At 37.9% G+C, this 21,483-nt stretch overlaps 1 protein-coding gene and 1 pseudogene across 1 annotated transcript in view; both read right to left on the bottom strand.

Annotated features, from left to right (window-relative positions):
- Positions 1–21,483, bottom strand: part of LOC126757448 (transcription factor cwo-like) — a 53,985-nt gene that overhangs the window by 11,400 nt on the left and 21,102 nt on the right. The gene's annotated exons all lie outside the window — the stretch shown is intronic.
- LOC126768041 (transcription factor cwo-like) lies at positions 10,412–11,791 on the bottom strand (annotated as a pseudogene).

Raw genomic sequence — 21,483 nt, 5'->3', positions numbered from 1 at the left:
GGGTTTTGGTATGAACACAGGTGCGTTAATTTCACTCCGCTGCGACACGGCCCTCATCGTCTTACCAGCTGTTTTTTTACATTTTCAGAAAACTTGGTTTCGTTCAGCTGTACTAAGGAGCTTGAAATGCCGTCCCCAGTTCCCATACCGACTTGTTGACAATCTCCCAAAAAAAGAGTGCAAGTCGATGAAAATCGTCCGATTGCAGCTTCTCGACGTCGAACCTTCCTTGTGTTTGTTGACGTGCGTTTCTTGCTGAACGAAGCGGATGCGAATTTTTCTGCAACAAAAGTGGTCCGAGTCGATATTAGAACCTCGGCGCCCCGCACATCTAAAACACTGAAGACGTGTCTTCCGTCTATCCAAATGATCGATCTGGTCTATCACAACATGATGGACGGGACAAGGACTGAGGCAGTAGGTCCTTGTGGTTTTTACTACACAAATGGCCTTATGGTCATAAAAAGGAACGCATGTTCGGTGTGGGATTCGTGCTGCGAGACAGACTCCGTCGCCAGTACTGCCACCCCCCACAATCCCTAAAATGAGGTTCTCCAACATATCGCTGATTTGCGCCCACGCCCCGACGGAGGGCGTGGACCGCACTCGCCACGATGTCAAAAGGTTGGGCAAAGAAGGTATCTTCGGCACGACAGTCGGTAAATTCAGCCTCCACGAAGAAAAATCTCCAAATGGATTGAGGCGGATCGACTTTCCTTGGCTTCGACTCGGACCACAATCTTGTTGCAGCCAAGATTGAAACCCGCGAATAGGCTGCCACGTCACTGTTGACAGTCATAACGTTGAAGTTATAAATTATTGCGTCTACCTTGGAACAGGCATTAACAGCAACAACAATGTCAGCCTTGAGAATAACCTGCTGGGCTACTTTGGACTGAGTAGACAATTGAGAAGTAAAATCCTCTCTCGACGAACAAAAAACCCAAAATCTATAAGTCATATTTTCCCGTCGTGTCCCGCTATATGATGCAAAAACATGGGATGACAAACGAGGCCAGAGTTTTGGGGCAAGGTTCTCGAAAAATTTAGGGTCTTCAGGTTTCCTACGGCGAATATCGCATTGGATGGAACGATGCTGTATGAGACATACGACGCCATAAACATAGTTCAGCGGATTAAAAGACAGCGGCACGATGGATAAATCATGTTGTCCGAATGTGAAAAAACTACAGCTCTGAAAATTCGACGCGCTACCCGCCGGGGGAAACAGAGGAAGAGGAAAACCTCCATTGTTGGAAATAGACTCTCCAATTGGCGCCCGTAGCCAAAAAGAGAAAGACGGCCCTGTTGCCGTTTGGGGTTTCGGTTTTGGGGGTTAACAATAACATCCATTCATCACCATCAAAGAAAAGACCATTTTCCAACAAATCATTGTAAATTTTTGCATTAATTTTGCCTGGGACAAACACAAATTTTGACTTGCCTTTTGATTGAAATGCTGCCCGTACCATGAGCGATCCATCACCATGAACGCGTTTATGACTTGGAATGACTTAGACACTCGATTTTCATATTTAAGGCGTACATCTTTTCTTATTGTTTGATGGACACGTTATTTAGACACAGTGAGATACAGTTCCGCTTTTGTTTGGCTGCAAATCATATGACTTCGCAAATCTCTACATTGGGTATATGGGGATTGAAAATTTTGGCCCGATTCAATTTTTTTGACATACAAGCGTTCTGCTTTCAGAAAGTAAATCTCTCGGAACTCCAATAATATAGCTCAAGGGTTTTTTTCGATAAAAAGTTAACACTAGGCAAGGGGTTTGGCCATATTCGGAATTTCCCCCCTTTATATCTGTCGTAAACCTCGAAATCGAAAAGATTTGTCCTGTGCACCTGTGCAAATCTGGATCAAATAGATTGAATGGTTTTGGTGATATATACCTTCAACTTATTAAGGAGCAGGCCACGCCTACTTTTTAACTACTTACTAAATTATAGTTGCTACTACATAGGTGATGGCAATTTATAGTTTTTTGATTAATGGGGTTTGTGGACGTGGTAGTGATCCGATTACTCCCATCTACATTACCAAACTTCTTATGGCACCAAGGAATCTGTACCAAGTTTCATAAAGATATCTCAAACCAGACAAGGAACCCCAAAAAATCCGGACCCGGATTTCATCCCTTCTCGTCATCCTGATCATTTATATATAAAAATACTACAATCGTGAAAAAATATTAATTATTTTAATTTTCGTCGGTTCAATTACATGAAAGTCTGATTTTGTTTTACTTAAATGAAAACACGAATTACGGGAGCCAAGTCTAAAAGTTTCTCTGCATAACGTATGGCTGTTATATGGGAATTCGGGAAGCCCCTAGCGGCAACGGTTTTTTTGTTTCGCTGGTTGTATCTGTCAAATCTTCATTTGCTTGGGGTTTTAAAAACTAATAAAACTGGGACTTAACTTTTTGTAGTTCTTAATAACAAAAAAATAGTAGTTGATCAGAAGGCGAATTGCTTTAACTTAATAAATATAAAAGTTTAAAAACAAAAACATATATAGCAAATTCATTCTAGCCTGTCATATTCTAAGAGAGCATTCCATTCGATCATTCCAATATTTTGTTTACTGAAGCCTGCACCGTGATTAGGGGGATAAGAAGTACGTTTATCAACAACAGATGCCAAAAACGTTCCAGTTGTTAGCTTTAAATTTAAAGTTTCATATTTAGAAAAAAAATAATAGATTCAGGCGAATCTGCTCCTTCTTAATTTCTCCCACTTAGCTCTCCCAAACTTTATAGAGGAATGCCCACCATATCAATTCGATTTATCCTGGCCGTGCTCATGCCATGGATAATAGACGCCTTCTTGTTCATGGTCACCCCCCATTCTATTAGACCAGCAGATCAAGCGACGCTCTATTCTCAGCTTTTATAAAAGGGCCCCCGACTTATCTGAATGATTGAAGATAGAACTTCGCGCGAACCCGCAGCTCTGCCACCATTCAGGTGTTATCGATAAAATTGATCGGAAATTGGACATAGCTCTCATATAAGTGATATCAGGATTTTCGAACATCCGGTTGACTTTACTCCCTATGTTGGTGATGGGTGTGAGGTACCTTACCCTCTGCGAATGGTAGATACCCCGGTGGTGCAGGGGCTTAAGGCAGAAGACCATTCAGACGCCCAAAGGACAACGCAAACAACAGCTCATGAAGCTCAGGAGCTAAACGCAAGTTTAGTTTCCTGTACCCTATCGCCTGATGAGCGGCGCTGTTTGGGGGCTGCCAGAAGGTTTATGATGACATGCCTCATGCAGCGGCGCTCAGCGGCGACTTCCTGCATCCGCAAAAAAGCAGCGAACGCCTCCACAACTCCCCAATGCAGGATCAACTCGGGGGAGTCGCAACAACTTGCAGCAGGAGGCGCTGGCAAAAAAAGGGGTAGGGAAGACTGCCCATTCTACCACCAACAGGTCGTCCGGGTGGGCATATAACCCTCGCAGAAGGGTATGGTAGTACCACCCCAAAATGGTACCTAAGGCCCCCCGGGGGGAAGAACTCCTGAGGAAGGGGTGGGGCCATGGCCTTCCTCCCCGAAAGTGCGTAAAGGCACAAATACCACATCCAGCAGTAAGAGGAGCAGCGGGGCTCGGGTGGCCAAAAGTACCCCAGATAACGCCACAGGATCCACCAAACTCCAAAGGAAAGGGGGAACTCCCCGGTAGCTGGAGGCCAACTCCTTTAAAAAGGCATACGAATGGCTGTGCTGCCTCTGAACTACCCGGCGGAATTGGAAGCAGAGGAGCTTACCGCTCTCAAGATCTCCTCATAAAAAGGGTGTGGGGGATGTGAGGCCCGGTCCCTTTCCCATGGGGTATACTTCAAGGGCGGGTTCATGCAGGTCGACTGCAAAGATGAAGCAAGCGCCAACAAACTTCGGGGTCGCTCTAAGCTAGTGGGCGGGGAAGGCCCCATTCTAAGCGAAAGGGGGGAGGACATCTCGATTGCACTGTATGATGGTACCCCTCCCAAGAATTGAAACCTTAAAGGTTTTTTTGGGGGCTCGTCGAAAACGGGAATCATTACCTGGGCCTGGGGGGGGGGCTATCGGTTTAGCACGGTAGTCATGAGGACCTACAAGCCGAAGGCTACCGATAAGGAAGACGAAAGATGCAGGAAAGGGAGGCCACTCGTCCTAGCACCAGTAGCAGGTTGCAACTGCGGAGGCCACAGTGGAAGTCCCAGCGGTGGAGCCGATGGTGGGAGATTTCTAACCCACGCAAGAGCTTCTAGAAAACTTCAGGACCTAGGGGTATTCGAGGACGGGGCAGATGGGGATCAGTTCCTCATTGAACCGATCCAAAGTGCTCTGGTAGGGAAATAGCCCGGTAAACCTGCATCACGCGGCGGATAACCTGGCCATCCTTTTAATACAGGAGCCATGGGTCCACAGAGGAGGGTGGGGCCTCAATTCGGACTGTAAAAAGGGTAATCTGGGATCTCTCCAGTGGGGAGACTTGATAGTAGTTAGTTAAAATATTGATTCTTCTGTTTTCAGAATTCCTAACACAGGACCTGGTCGCGTGTAGGCCAGAACAAGGAAGATGCGGACTTTCCTGAAAGCCCCTTTTTCCAGGAGACACACAATGCTCTCCCTGAGGCTGTGCAGGGCTTGGTGAACTATTGCAGGAGGAAAAAACTGTCCTGGTCCTGGGGTGTTATGCGCCGGTAAATGAATTTTGGGCAAAATGCATGAGGTAGTTCTCCTCGAATTTATTTTTTTCATAATTTAAGTATTGAGAATGTAGGATGTAAACCTACATTCGTCACAAAAAAAGGAAAATGTGCTGAACATCACCTGAGTAACGAACTCATGTCGGGGGTGGTCGCACAGTGGAGGGTGTCGTCAGAGCCTTCACCGTCAGACCACAGGATCCTGAGATTCGAACGAGGGGTTAGGGTCATGCAAATCCCCCCCCAAACGTATTCCCAAAAACACAAATTGGACCACATATCGGGATACGTTAGAGTTAAATCTTAAAGAGGAAGGGAAGCTGTCAGAGGTACGACGGCCGGGACTGGAGAACAGGCTATCTGCTCTGAACCAGGCCGGACAAGCGCGTATCACGCAGCTCCCCCCAAAGATGATCCCCAAATGACCAACTGCCCATGGTCAAGAAAACTCTCGGACTCAGATCGAAAGTACGTAAGCTCTTCAACAAAAAGCGTACTGGGAACTGGGAGGAGTACAAAGCAACCTTACTGCCTATAATAAAATTAATCTGCAAAGCAGAAAAATTTTTAAAAAATTTCTCTGCAAACATCTCTTCTACAGCAGCAAGACTGCACAAAGCTCTGGCTAGGGGAAGACGAAAACAGATCTAGCGATTAAAAAATTGACGGGATTTATACCACCTGCGGAGGAGAGAGTTACGGCACTCTTGCAGGCATTTGGAATGGGGGGGGGAAGACCAGTGTCTACCTGTCGCAGGCATAAGCCGTCTGCCCAATTGTATGTCGCAAAAAATGTTCACTGCGGACTCATTCAGGGGGGTATTCTTTGCCCAAAATTTGTCCCGGGGAGCGGACGGTATCTTTCCAGCATTTCTGCAAAGGGGATCAGGTTCTACTGTCATACCTTCATCACTGATGAGAGATAGCCTGGCGCTGGCGTATATCCCTGAACCATGGAGGACGGAAGGTGATCTTTTTAAACCCAAAGTGGGAAGGGGAAAGGGCTACTCTCTGGGTAAACCCTTTTACCGATTAGTCTAACTTCCCTTCCCACTAAAGTATGGAAAGATCTTGGATCAAAAAAGAAGGTCGAATGTTGTCTCCTTCTGCCCCGAATCAGCATGCTTACAGAGCAGGCAGATCGACCAACAGTGCTCTGTACCAGCTAACCTCCCAGGGTACAGTGTTCGCTAAGTGGGGGAGGGGACGTTATACGCCCTTAACATCAAAGGGACCTTTTACAAACGTCTCTTCCTTCCCTCACAAGAGGGGTGGCAAGGACACTGGAGAAAAGGGAAAGTGGTGGCTCCGTGCGTAATGGATTGAGGCCGTACCCACCAGAAAGCTGAGACCACAGTAGGAATACCAGTACTCGTCTCGGCACTACAAGGGGCTGCCCCCCCTTTCTGTGGAGCCTCGTCGTGGACGAACTACTTGTGTTGCTCTAACTGGAATCCGCTGCCAAGGCATGGGACGACATTATTTGCCAGGAAAAATTTGGGGGTACTCGTTGCGATATCGTACAGGGGGACTAGGGCCCGGCCAAGGTTGGCGCAGTAGCGTCGTATAAACATCGATGGTCGAAGACGACCATCGTCCGTTTACAAGGCACAAGTCTCTGCCTGGCCTCGGAACCTAACACTCGGGAGCAGAGATAGGATGACCAATATGGTCAAATACCTGTGTCTCATGGGTTCCCCGTTGCGATCGGGTGGTTGTACACCATGGTATGCGACCAATTATCATTTTGGGCGGTGGCTTGGGCTCCAAAACATCACAGACTCGGAGGACTTCAACTATCGGCTGCAAGGCTCGCCTCGTCTGTATGACGGGAGCTATGCGGCACTTGAATCTTGCTGGAACTCACCCCGCTACACCTGGTAATTGGACAAGTCGCCAAACACACTCTGCTCCAAATGACAGCAGGGGACTGGCAAGGGAAGGAAATCTCTTCCCAACGGATGGAAGAGCTAAGTGGCGTCATACCACTGGCTCTTCTCCCTAGGGATACATTACCAAAAAAGGGGAAATTCACTGGAAGTTTGTACCCTCAACAAGGCCGAATGGAGCGACCCCGCTCTCGAGCTACTACTTGGGACAGTACAATCAGGTGGTACAGCGACGGCTTGAAAACTTCAGAGCGAATTGGTGCAGGGGTCGCAGGACCCCCGGGAAACTCTCCCTACCTTTGGGGAGGTTTTCGAGCATATTCCCAAACAGAGGTATTTGTTTAAAATCGGTGCATAAGTTAAACCACCACTAACAGAAACCTCAATGGACTGCACAGCAGTCTGTAGACCAGGTTAAGGCCCTTGGATCCATGTTTCGAAATAGGGAAACACATCGCCTCAATAGCACCTATCAGTATATTGGAACTCGTCAAGGGGGTAGTTGAGACGTTGTGAGTTAGGGAGGGCACAATAGATCCCAGTTCGCGGTGCAATCCTCATTTAATTATCTATTTATCTATCTACCTTCCGGAGCAATTTATTAGTTTTGACATGTTAATTTTTTAGATAAAATCGTGTCAATCTGCCAAACTCACATATACTTACTATTTATAAAGGGTTTTTTCTATTCTAACTAGTTTTATGCCGAATATGTTATACAATGAGTATTATTTTTATATAAAATTGCTTCGAAATATTGTATGTTCTCGAGTATGCCTGAACAATGAGTAAATTAATGCAATCAGGCTGTCACTTTCTCTGCCCCCAATATACCCCATAAAATGATTTCCGTTTTCCTCTATTCGGGTTTGTCAAAATGCTTTTATGAAATGGGCAACTGTTCTTAAAAATTATGGGTTTAGCACTTAATTAGAATGAAATTGGTCAATATATTAAATATGTATATCTCAAGTCCAAAATTATAACTGACGCGAACTAAAATGCATAGCTTCAATGTCTAAGTTTATGGTCTTCAATGAAGTCATGAAGATGCCAAAACACTTGAAGGAATTTCGTCAGCTTGATTCCTGCAAGTTGTAAGAGTAAAAAAGTTTTGTTCCCGCGAATTTAAAACCTTTCCTTATTTTTTCTCTTTATCACTTATTTCGATTTCAAAAGTCATACCTACCAATATATTGTTGCAATTTTGCTTGCAATAAAAAAAGAATATTTTCACAATTTCAACATTTATATAAAATTTTATTTCATTAAAATTTTTTATCATTTTTTCTTTAATAATGACATACATTTATATATTAGGTGTCCATGTGTAAACATACACGCATATAAAAATAAACATGTATATAGTGAACAATAAACTTAACTTTTAAGTTCTGTTGGGAAACATTGTACATATATAATCTAGAATAAAAGTTAGATACACATCGCTACAAAAACACACGAATATAGTATTTTTACAACAGCGTTGTACAACCCCAAATCTTTCCAAGTATAACACACGCGACTTTTTTCCAAACTAAACAATATTCGTGGTTTTTAAAATTTTATATAATATACCATACATATAAAGTGTTTATATTTCTGTACTTGAAAATCGAGAAAAAATAACGTGTTTCTCATAAAAAAAAATTTTTGGTTTCTAAAACAATATGTAAAAAGGGCTCCGCAATGAAAAACCCTGCTTCAGCCCTTTATTTGAAACAATTTTAAATATTATTTTAAAATTTGGTGGGAACGTTCTTGTTTAACACTACACTCTCTTTATAAATGCGTAAGTTTATACCAAGCCCCTTTACCCAAATTTAATTCCATTTTTTTTTCCTATTAATTTAATTTACGGTGTGTCATGACTTCAGCTTAGTTACTCAAAAATTGCGTTAAGCAAAAAAGCTCAATTTATTTAACAACAAAATATCACTTCTTCTGTACATATTGTTTAAGATTAAACAATTTATATATAAAAATTTTAAATGCATGGGTTTTGAGCTCATCAGATATAATCCAACTATACAAAAAGTTTTGCATATATTGTACCTGAACTCATAGAATATTGGTTGAATCGTTTCACAGAAGATAATTGCATTATATTTTTTGTGTCTTCCGTAAAGTATAATAAAAAATATAAAAAGAGGCAAAGTTTTTTTTTGGGGTGTAAAAAGTTAAGAAAATGGTATTTATGTATAAATTAAACTGCTCTAATAATTTTTGTTGAATAATATTGCTAAAGCTACATTTCAATACAAAATATACATATTCAACATTTAAAATAGCTTGTATCCATAATTATTTCATGTATGTATGTATACAAGTTCATATAACAAGCAGATACTCTAAAAATATTCCATTTTATCGAATATTATTCCCCTTAGCAAATAAAAACAAATATTCCATAACTTTAGTACTAACTTAATTTCCCTTTCCCGGAAAAAAAACTTTTTACAATTTTACTTACTTTGATAAATATTTTGTTTGAGAAAAATATTTACAAAAAATATCCTACAAATTTTACCCCAGAAGTAACATTAACTTATTATTTTGATAGTAATTGTAAACCTATTTCTCTAAAAAAGTCACGTCATTTATTATTATTTTTTCTTTCTCATTGTAGCTTTTGACTAGTAGCATTTGTTTTTATTTAATACACAGCAAATGTAACTTGTGTTTAGTCCTACATTTTAAAAAATTTGGGCTGCCCTACTCATATACAAGTAAAAACTACATTTTATACCAAATAACTAACTAAAATTAGCTTTCAATTGCACACTCATTGCTCTGCAGCTATCCCAGTCCGTGAACAGAAAAATTCAGTATCTAAAAGTTTGTAAATAATTTATTGTTTGCCTTTTTTATACTTTTTTGTAATAGTTGCTGTTATGTCCTTTAGAAAAGACGAAACCTCATTAAACTCTTCAATTTCAGAGTCAGTAGTATTTACAATTATTAATAAATTCTTTCCTCGTTTGTTTGCTTAGTTTTGTTTCATTTTATTCTTCGCCCGCATAACCCAATATCATTTTGAAATAACTGTAAACATTCTAGCTGTAGTCAGGTAGTCGTAGCCTATCAGTTCGAAATGTCGTTGCTGTAATAGCGGACTCTGCACTTGTGTGTGGACGATAACAACCTTGTTGCAGACTACGCTGGGTTAAAAGTACCACCTCTATTTCACAGATGTCGGGGTAGTGCTGTTCCTTGTAGTAGTAATTGAGGATTTAGCCTTGTCATGAAGACAAACGACCAGTGCGTGAAACGCTTTGCACCATATACTTTCGTGCGCCTGCGCACAGTTGTTTCAGTTATTGTAATATGTTTTTAACTGATATTGGAATATATTCTCGTGATTACCAACCGTTACTGATGCTCTCTAATTTAGCTTTGGTCACAGCTGCCACATTGGCTGCCGCAGCCGCTGCCGTCGAGGATACCGTGCCGTTAACAGGAGGCAATTGCTGTTTGCCCCACTAACGGCCGCTGCAGCAGCGGCAGCAAGTATCGATGTTGATGATGAGGGGGGCATAAAATTTACATTAATATTTATTGGATGCACTACCGGCATCGACGCATAATTCTTTTCCGTAGATCGGCGCCATTAAGAAATGGAACTAACACGTCCTAATCAATATTTAGTGGTATGTAGTAAGTTCCTTGACCGTGTAAAGCAAAGATCGGTACAGCGAAAAAACGCGACGATTGTAAATTCGGTGATCGTGGGTAGTGCTGCTGGGGTACTAAAATGTGACTTGCACCTCCAAAGCCGGGTTGTGCACTTAATTCAGTTTTGATGTCAGCAAAAACGGGTTTCATCGCGCGTGCTCAGCATGTTATTAGTGGTGGTGGGGGGTTTCGGGTGTCCAAAGCGATATTGCTTTGGGCTTGTGCCCGCTGCCAACACTGCAGCTGCAGCTTCTGCCATTTTACGTTTCTTTGCTATAATTGGTGCAATTTCGGGCTCGGTGCCATCCTTCGAATGTTCAGACAAGGGTAAATTGTGAATGTTCGCTTTGTAGAAAGTGGCGGTGCCGGACAATGTTCGCTAGATGTCTCTTCGTCATGCAGTTCAATGATTAAAACGCTCTTTATGATTTTTGTACTTATAGTTATTGTTGTGCTCAATATCGTGTGATGATTCAGAGAAATTCCGCATACGCGCTGACAACAAACTATCGAATTATGTTGATGATGACTCAGGTGAGCGTGATGATGCAGCAATGAATCGCGTGGTGGAAGTGGAATGCATATTGGACGTATCAGTATGTAGGCGGTTCTCGCGATGATTCAAAATCGTGATTACTGGATTCGTTATGGTGATTCAATATCGCCGGCCCCGTAGAAGTTATTACGGGAGCCTGATGTGGACGTAGTTGCGAACTGTTCGTTGGACCTCCGCCTACTACCAAAACACCGTTGTTAGGCACGGCCGTCGTCGTGCTAATAGTGTTATTCAAAGACGTTGTCGTCGATGAAGTGGTTGAGTTGCTAGCTGCATTGGTCTGGCTGCCGCTACTATTATGCTCATGTACGATACTACTGTTAGTGTTATTGTTAACCGCAACAGCAGCAGCTGCAGCAACATTGCGTTGCATTTGATTTAAATGATTGCGGAAACTCAAATCTTTAACATCATTATGGTCATTGCTCTGCTCAATATCCGAATTGCCTAGCATGTCACGCAATTAACCAATTGGCGCAGCCGTGTGATATGCTTGATGCAGACTACTGCTCGATGCACTCACATTATCTGGTATATGACAACTACGTGATTTATAACAGTCATCTGAAGAAATTAATAGAAATCAGACTTTTAATATATGAAACAGAGAAATAAAAAATCGTTGCACATACTTTTCATCAACTCCACGCAGTGCTCCTGCAGACGTGCCACCAAGCGGTAACAAAACTCCTCCATGTGACTCTCGTAGAGGAACTTGGCGGCCTCTTTCATACAATCCGTATAACCCATTCGGTACTCGTTGTCCTTCTGGATGCATTCGCTTTGTAAATGTTTTAAATGTCTAATGGCCATTTCGATGATCTCTGTTTTCTCAATACGACCACGACCCTTGCGTTGATACTGAGGTGGAATGAGTCGTGAAAGGTCTGCCAAGCAGGAATTCATGCGATCGCGTCTTCGTTTCTCAATGATGCGATGAGATAAGGGATCTTGCTGTTAATGAGCAAGCGCATATTGATATAGTTTGAAATCGAGACAAAATAAAACAAAAATTTGTTATTAGATTTGCGATACAAATTTAAATTAAATAGAATATTCGAATAAAGTAAGAAACAACAATTATTGAAAAAGAAAAGAAGTAGTGTTAGCTTTATTTTATTGTTATTTTACCATGAATGCCATAGTAAAATATGATGTAACTTTATTTCAAAAATTTCCAAAATTTTCTTAAGCTACCAATTTAATTAATCCTCTAACATAAGTATTTATTCCTCAATATAAATGTATGTGTGTTTTACGTGTTCCGTGTTTTGATATGTGTGAACAAATGAGAGCACTGGTGCATTACTCCGTGGTATATGTATGTATAATTTTATTTAAACCAATAGTGAATAATGATATGAATTTCGATACATACAGATGCATATTTAATACTTAATATAAATTATTTTGCTAAGCAAGTCAGTGCATGTATGTTGAGCATGAAGAGCATTGGAGGTCAAAAGCGGTCGTGTCCACAGTTCATTTTTTATAAACATTCGATACGTGTACATACATATATGTATGTATATATATACATTTGAACATATATGTATGTATATTTGCTTTCTGGTTTTTATGATTCTGTGCGATGATGCAGAACATTTGTACGTGTATGTGCGCGGCCGCTGCTAACTACTGAGTGAAGAGGTTTCACAGTAAAGACCATTTCCTTTTAATATTCACCGTCTTCATTACTTCCTGTCTTTTTATTGTACCATGCCCTGTAGCGAATAGCTCTAAGCTCCCGCACCACATATTATATTTTAGAATAACCATACGAGCAATGAGCCTAACGTTACGTAATACGTGAGCAGTATAGGTACGAATATAAGTATATAACTTCATCTTCCGGGTCGGGTTAATTCGAATTGTTTTTGAATAGTACAAGTATTTCGTTTGCGCTCATCACTTGGGTTGAATGCTAAATTTTTTACAAAAGAAAGGTAAGGAAAATATTTACCCTCAAAGTTTTATTACGTCTTCCGGTGGCATATTCTGCATCATCCTCATCATATGCTGTAGCTGATGGAAAATTTTAATAGATTCTGTGCAATAAGGAAAACTGGATACTGCTTCTTCGCAATAATTTGTTCGCAGGTAAAAAGAGCAAGAAATGTGATAAAATGGTCGAACGACAAGTAAAAATTTTAGATTAAATTGTGTACACTTTATTGAAAAAGAATTGTTTCAATTAAAATAAGTAGATAAATAGGCATGTACATATATTTTAGTTTACAATATAAAGTGTCTATATAGAAGCCTATGATGTTTTAAAATAATTGTTAAACTATAAATACCGCTGATATACATACATATGTATGTATATCATATTATGTTTATATGCGATATCATTTTATTTAATACTAATTTATTGGATTAACATGGTAAAGGATCTTTATTGTTTTCACTTCAATTTTAATAATTTTTAATAAACACATATTTTTTAATAATTTAAATAAATCTATTACTATTTTGTTCTTACAGTATTTCATTTTATACTTATTGGCAATTAAAATTCAAGCATCCATTTGTGTTATGAAGTTTCAATTATTTTATACAAATAGAAAAAAGTGTCGATCATTTTAATCCGGCTGTCATTGAAATGTACCTTTTACTGAGCCAATATTATCTTATTGCACGTCGATATATGTATGTACATATGTACATGTATGCATGTACTGCTGTACTAACGTAGCTCGAATGGGAAGTTTCAGTTTTTACTTATGGATAATTTCTATGTATTTTTATGTTAAATTATATAATTATTATATTAAATGAGTTGCAACATTTTTAATTAATCGTGCATTATAAAATCGATAAAAAGCCGGAAATGCGATTATAGCAGAGGTGGAAAATTTTTATTTAAGAGTGACTCATACTAGGTAAAAAGAACTTGAGTTAAAAATGTATTCAAAAACTGACGTTCGACTCTTGGATGCATACATATGAGCATATGTACATACTTATGTGCAACGTTGGACGCTCGGAAAATTAAAACCTTCAGAAATAATGAAACGCTTTCAGTTTCGGGAGCTGCCATATTCTATTAGCGTTCCAAGATCAGTACGTTTGGATACGCCAAACCTTCGTCGATAACTTAGAAGTCCTCAATGATCCGTGAATATAAATCCCTTATTTGCCTTAAAATACTATGGTTTTCTTCAACTTTAATGATATATTACACTATTACAAAACATTGCAACAGTGAAACTTAAGGGGCTATACCAGTGTAACCCATGAAAAATTAGGCGATTATCGTAAATTAAAAAAAAGTACTTGATCGAATGTTTCGAAGTTCTTTGGACTTAAAGAGGTATATTTTCAGCTATATTTTAATTTTTTTTTTTTTAAATATTGTAAAATAACGGAGTTATGTGCTATCTTCAAATTCCAAAACAAAAATTAGTAGCTGAAACAAAAAAATCAAAAAGGTTATTAATGTTCAAGGTATTTCCTATACAATAATCTACGATTTTTGAAAAATATCTAAAATTAACAAAATGACGTAGTTCTGAAAAAAGTGCCGTTTTTTAGGTAATGAATGGGCTTTTTTTAATGCTAAATTGACAATTCTTTACCAATCAAAAATATCGTAGATCATTGTATAGTAAATATATTCAAGAATACTCAGTTTCAATTTGAAGTCGATCGTCGGTCAACAATTTCTCGTTGAGTTATGATGTCAGCAATTTTGTAAAATGTCGTTTCGGGAAAAACTCGTTTAAAGTTTCAACTATCCTATTTATACAAATAGTCCAGTCATTTAAGCTTAAATTAGGTAAGAATCTCGGAATTCGATATACCCATTTATAATAAATACTTGTATATTGACACCCTAAAGTTGTCTCAAAACCTACATATGGTAGTATACCCGAGGTGAACTACTAATGACTGGACTACTACAAGCGATCGCTCTTTAGAAAGCTTCCATTAAAAAACTATTCATGATACCACCTTACCGATTTCACAGGATATTTTTTAAAATATGAACTATCGAAGCAGCAAAAAACTCGATTTTTTGAAAGTGAGCAACATGAATTCATACAGAAATTAATTTCAAGAGAAAAGTACGTAGAAGGGTGAAAGTACAAAATGTTGTTAAATAGGCTTAAAAGACGAAACGTGTGAACGTCCGCGCTCATATTATTTTTTCCTGTATTATCCATGAAGGCAATTTGCCCTGCTATTATTTTGATAACAGCTGTATGTAACATTTCTAACATTTGCTTTTCTATTGCACGATTTGTAGATATCCGTATAGTTTGCAGATGTGTAGGTAAGTATCAACCCTACAAGAAACTTCTGCTGGGTTCACGAATACACTCACATTTGTTGTCGGGCGTGACATTGACCGTCACTGGGATTGTTAAAAAGATACACCTACGCCTTCTAATGCTCTTTTGAAAATATTTAATAGAAACTTTGCTCAGCTTTGCCTGTCAAAAGGTCGGTAAAATGATTGTCATTTTTCTTGCAGGGAAGCTAATACTAACACTTACGAATCATTGGCGCTATAGTTCGCCGATTGACAAGTGAAGCAGTAATTCAGACCGTATGCCATCGAAAAAAAGTAAAAAAAGCGCAAAACAAATAATAAAGAAAAACACAAAACAAAAAATATAAATACAATCGAATACAGGACTAATAAGTGTGTGTGTAGAAGGAATAGGAAAGAAAAGTGCAATGAAGGCAAAACGATTGCAAAACAACTAAAGCAAATCAATTTTACAGTTATATTCATTAAGAACATGAATAAGAAGACACTGCGAAAATAATATTAAAAAACAGCAGATGGATGTTTTTAATTTCAACATTTGATTTCTTAATGTTTTTTGTTTAAGGTTAAGAATCGAGTATAATTTATGAGAATTAAAAGGCAATAAAATGTTGATCATTATTTTAAACAATTAATAATTTTAAATACATATACTAAGTTTATAAATGCTTTTGTTTATTTGTTAATCCAAAATGCTTAGATTACTTTTATATACATATAGTATATACATACATATGTATGTATGTATGTAATTTTAACCCAAACACAAATAATCGAGTGTGTCGAAAACAACAGTAGTATTGACCTCGTTTTGCTTAAATTTACTACGTGGCTTGCTGCGACAGCAACAGCGTATGAGTAATATTTAAGTCATGCCACATTATTAGAGTATGTACATACTTACATATACATACATACATACGTATATGGTATATAAAGAATCAACCATTCCATACCAGCTATAGTGGCACTTAATAAAGACAAGGCAAGTGCCTTTATAAGTTTACATATGTATATGTAACATATGTATACATAAGTATATAGACATATGTTTGTATATTTTGGTGTGCATATGCCTTTACATATCGTCACCTGAAATGCAAAATAACGTAACAACATTTTCGGAAATTTACAGTGTCATGAATTAAACACGACATAAAATGGAACAAGAGTGAAAAACAATTTTAATATTGGTTAAAACTGGTTCATATATGAGCGCAGAAACTGAAAATGTTAGACATACATACATAAGTATGTAATATTATGTTTGTAATTTGAAGGAGTGAATCAAAGCAATAAGACGCTCAATTTCGAATTTTTTGATGATACATTATTTTGCATTTCAGGTGACGATATGTATGTTCAATGTAATTTACGTAAAAAACAATGTTTGGTAGATTAAATTTTTAAATCCAACAGGTTGCAAAATACATAAATAGTATTATAGGTTAGTACGACAAAAATAAAACATAGCTTGATTAGCCCAAAATAAAAAAACTGTACATTTTTATGCAGGTAAAAAAGTTTACTAAATTCTTAATTAATGTTTAATAATAAATAAGTTTTATATCGCTGTTCTCAGTTTACCACTAATACTACTTCTGTTTTCGTCCATGTAAAATCTGTCAAAAACTTAGATTCCACTCATTATAATCGGTGCCTGCTCTAGTTTAATCGATGTTTTTGGAAGACATATTTTGCAGGTCCTAAATTGTCACTTGATATTCGTTTACATTCCATATATAAATACAGCTGTCGCTTGATATTCACATATTAGGGGGATTTTCTTGCTCTTGCAAAACCTTGCACGGTGCAGAAATTGCAGAATTTTCCTGTTGGTGCAACGGCACAACAACAAACACACGCAGAAAATTATTTGCAATGGCTATAAATATGTCAGACCAAAACCGTCGTGCCGTCATATATCACTAGATTCTGCAATGGGTGCTCTCTTGGGCTTGCATATTTCGGTATAGGATTTTTGCATTTTGTGTCATCGTGCAATCTTGCAAGCGCAAGAGAATGCCGCTATTGATAGTTTTCAGTGAAAACTTATTGAAAACACATATTGTCGGTCCGAACGACTTAGTGTCCACAACATACAAATGTGTTTTCAAAATGTTTTTAATGTCGGCCCGAACATAGTATAAGTAATATCATAATAAAATCGAGTAAAACGCAGTCCAAATAATGTTTGCTCTAATAATGCCAAATTAATTTTACTACTACAAATTCGTTCTCTAACATCGAACTCTATGGAAGATCTCGTGCGGCGTGCATGATTGCGCTGCACGCGTGCAGTCGCCATCAACAATTGAGAGTGGCAACTAATTGCGACCAACGACGTCAAAGCTTTTACGTACGACGTCAAACATTTATTTCCGAAATAGACTCATGCATTTTCTGTGCGGAGCGAAAACGTTTTCAATTGTATACTACACAAACGAGATCACTCGTTTAATTCATGAAAACGTACGTGTTGGGTAGTGTCCAACAACTGTTACGTTACGTTGACTGGGGCCGGCGCTGACACATTAATTCATTTATACATATAGTATGTATATACAATCTATGTAAATAATTGTTTTTTTTTTCATTTTGTGGTCAAATGTATCAAAAAAGACATTACAAACAAATAATAGTTGCAGATGAGCTGTCATGCCGTCTGTGGCAACAAAACGATGTTAATTTCGATGTCATCGAATCTTCGGCTAGTTGCCAGATGGTATTAAGTAATTGTTCATAGTAATAAACAAACTCTTAAAGGTGTGGCGAACTTTGCGTCAGCACTCGACAACAAATTGTACAATCAAATACAATTTTATGTTAGCTACAATTTGTTTGATCCGGTCTCAATAAATGGTGAACTTAGGTAGTTTGCGAAATATTGTTTGTTGTATTTCTAAATATTGTTTCAAAAACTATTATTTTTTGAACAACTTACTTTAGGTGTTTATACTGTTGTATACATTAAGCTTGGATTTTGTCATAAACAATAATGCATGTGAAAATTCGTGAAGATATCTCGTCAAATAAAAAAGTTTTCCGTACAATTGATCAGTTTGTATGTCAGCTTATGCTATAGTGGAAAAAAAGGTGGAAGTGTATGTATATGCCAAACCCCTGTGGCGATGATACACTAAAACAACCGTGATGGTCTGGGAGTGTTTTCCTGGTATGGCGTTGGAGCATTAATGAGGATAGATGGTAGAATGGACCAATGTTCATACCTCAACATTCTCAAAAATACTATGGAACCGTTCGAATCAATGCTTGTGAACTAAAAATGTGAGGAATTGGCTCACTGCAGAAAGTATTGATGTCCTGAGCTGGACAAAGCAAACTCCATTAAAAATTTATGGAGCCATGTAAAGATGCAGATTTCTAAGAAAATATTCAAAAATGCTAAGAAACTTTGGACTGGGACCGAGGACTTTGTACGCAATTTCACAAAGTTGATGCCTGAAGTTAGTGGAAAGTTTGTACTGGCGATGCCAAGCAATTTCGAAAAATTGTACACCACTACAAAGTGTTAACGTTACTGGAAATATTCTACGGATCATTCTAAATATCTTTGCCTGAGAGACTATGGGTCTAAACCCGGTTTTGAGCCAGCGATTTTTATGGCGAAGTTTAAAAAATCCGAATAATCGGTTGTATGGAAAATATGTGATATAGTTCCCTAATCTTACCGATTCCGATATCAAAATTGACCTACTTATTAAAATTCATTCGGATATCTCAAAAACTGACGAACAAATTTTTATGATCCCTAAAAAACTTTGTTTCCCACTTTTTCTTCTGGGTGTAACAAACTTCTTAGCAAGCTAGTTTTAAATGTTATCATGAGATAAATATTGATTTTCTAAGCACAAATTTTGATTTGAAAGTTTCTAATTACCTCCTGATATAGCAAGAAAATGTACGACACCGTTCTACAAAAATAAAATTAAGTAATTCATATAATACTCGTAATAACCAACGATTACCCTCCTCCCGCCCAACCGACGCCGAGTCATAAAAGGCAAGAGAGTTTTAAGCGGTGCGATCTTAAGCTGCTCAGCTACAGAAAAAAAATTTCAAAAGCCAAAATTAAGAATTAGATTAAAGTTTATAGTTTTTAAATGTTACTTGTTAAGAAAAGATAAAATAATTTTTTTAATGGTAAAGAGTGAGTCTGTTAGATCAAATGTGCTGGAATGAGAATTGAAATCAAGACATATACGGCGGAATGCTTCGTTTAACTCAAAATTTGTTCTAGAAAATTTCAAAAGTAAGGATCTAAACTGCCTGCTAGAGCGAGCGGGAACGTCAAAATTAATATCAGATAAGAGAGATGGGCTACAGACTGACCCATTCATGAGTTTTACAAGAAATATTATACAAAGCATCCCCCTACGACTAGCGTGTGTCGGGAGATTTATAAGTTTTAAACGGTTAGTGTAAGGGGGAAGATTTAAACTGGAATCCGAATGCAAATGATTTAAGGCAAAAAGTAAAAATTGTTTTTGAACGGACTCTAACTTAACCGAATGGACTTGGTAACTAGGGTTCCAAACCACAGAAGCATACTCTAATATGGGCCCAACCAGAGATGTAAAAAGAATTTTTGTGGTAAGCGGATCTCTAAATTCTTTAGACCAACGTTTAACAAAACTAAGAGCGCCTTTAGCTTTAAAAACCGTGGTAGATGCGTAAAGATTAAAATTAAGTTTGTGGTCCATAGTTACTCCCAAATCAACAAAACTGCATACTTGCTCCAACCTAAAGTTTTGTATTGCGTATGAAGTAGGGTCTACAGATCTACGTGAAAAGCACATTGTTTTACATTTTTTAAGCCATTGCCATGCCATTGAAGCATGCCATTTCTATCACACCAAGAAACTAGGTTGTTTAAGTCTGTTTGCAACTGACAGCTTTCGCTGTTTGAAGTATATATTTTAAAAAGTTTTACATCGTCAGCATATAATAAAACTTTTGAAAACTTAACAACAGATGATATGTCGTTAATAAATAACAAGAACAGAATTGGACCAAGATGGCTACCTTGAGGAACGCCTGAAGGAACATTGATTATGTCAGAAAAAATATCGTTAAATATGACTTGTTGAAATCTATTACTAAGATAAGAAGCAACCTATTTTAGAAATATTGGCTGAAAACCAAGAAGATCAAGTTTATTCAAAAGAATTGAATGGTTTACTTTATCAAAAGCTTTACTAAAATCTGTGTATATAACATCAGTATTCTTATTCTCCCTAAAGCCCGTTGATACATGCGAACAGATTCAAGCAAATTAGTTATTGTAGATTTCCCTTTACGAAAACCGTACTGAAAACAAGAAATTAGTGGAGAGATCCGGAAGGTTATGTCGTCTGTTATAATTGCTTCCAAAAGTTTCGGTATTGCTGACAACTTTGCTATTCCCTATGACCTAAATCCACTCTTATATAAAGGAATTATGAATGACTTTTTCCATATGGAAATAAGCCTTGCATAAGAGATGAATTAAATAGTTTTGTTAGGGGTGGTATATATTTTTTTTTTTTTTTTTTTTTTTTTTTTTTTTTTTTTTTTTTTTTTTTTTTTTTTATAAAAGCTTACATAATAATACAATTATTATACAAACTTAAGAAAATACGCAGCACTAGCATCATGGGCTATCGGCCGACTGGTTATGTTATATGCGTCGAAGAAGGTCGCTGTCTTTCAAAAAGTTGTAGATTTTCGAAATGTTGTTGCTTGAGGGATCCATCAATAAAATTATTGGATCAGTATTATTGAAGTTTGACAGTCTATGAGTTTGAAGTGCTGGACAATGTTGCAGAAGATGCAATAGATTTAAATCTGAATCACAAAATGGGCATTGGTTGATCTGAGTGCCATTTAGTATGTGAGCGTGTGTGATAATGGAGTGGCCAATGCGAAGTCTGATATATGGAATGATATAATTAGATGAAAGCGATGACGGAAAGGATGGTTTGATACGATTTGAATTTATTCTAGAGTAGTGGTGTCTGTAATTCATCCAATCAAGCGCCAATTTAGTGGATCTTTGTTGAATAATAAGCCGTTTTATATCACTCTTAACAAACAAGGCAGATGTAGTTGTTGGAGTGATGCACACCTCCTTAGCCACCGAGTCCGCAAAAGTATTTCCAATGATTCCAGAGTGACCGGGTATCCACATTATTTTTAGTCTATGTGCTAACGAAAACAACAGCGATCTAATGCCAATAATGACGTCATTGTAGTTACTGCGGTTTTTTAAAGCTTGAAAACACGATAGACTATCTGTACAGATGATGAATTTACCAAGGTTTTGTTGGGCATACTGGACAGCTTTGAGAATACCCGTAGCTTCAGC

This window comes from Bactrocera neohumeralis, chromosome 2 (assembly GCF_024586455.1).
Source record: "Bactrocera neohumeralis isolate Rockhampton chromosome 2, APGP_CSIRO_Bneo_wtdbg2-racon-allhic-juicebox.fasta_v2, whole genome shotgun sequence".
Lineage (NCBI taxonomy): Eukaryota > Metazoa > Arthropoda > Insecta > Diptera > Tephritidae > Bactrocera > Bactrocera neohumeralis.
This window is presented reverse-complemented; position numbering and strand designations above follow the sequence as displayed.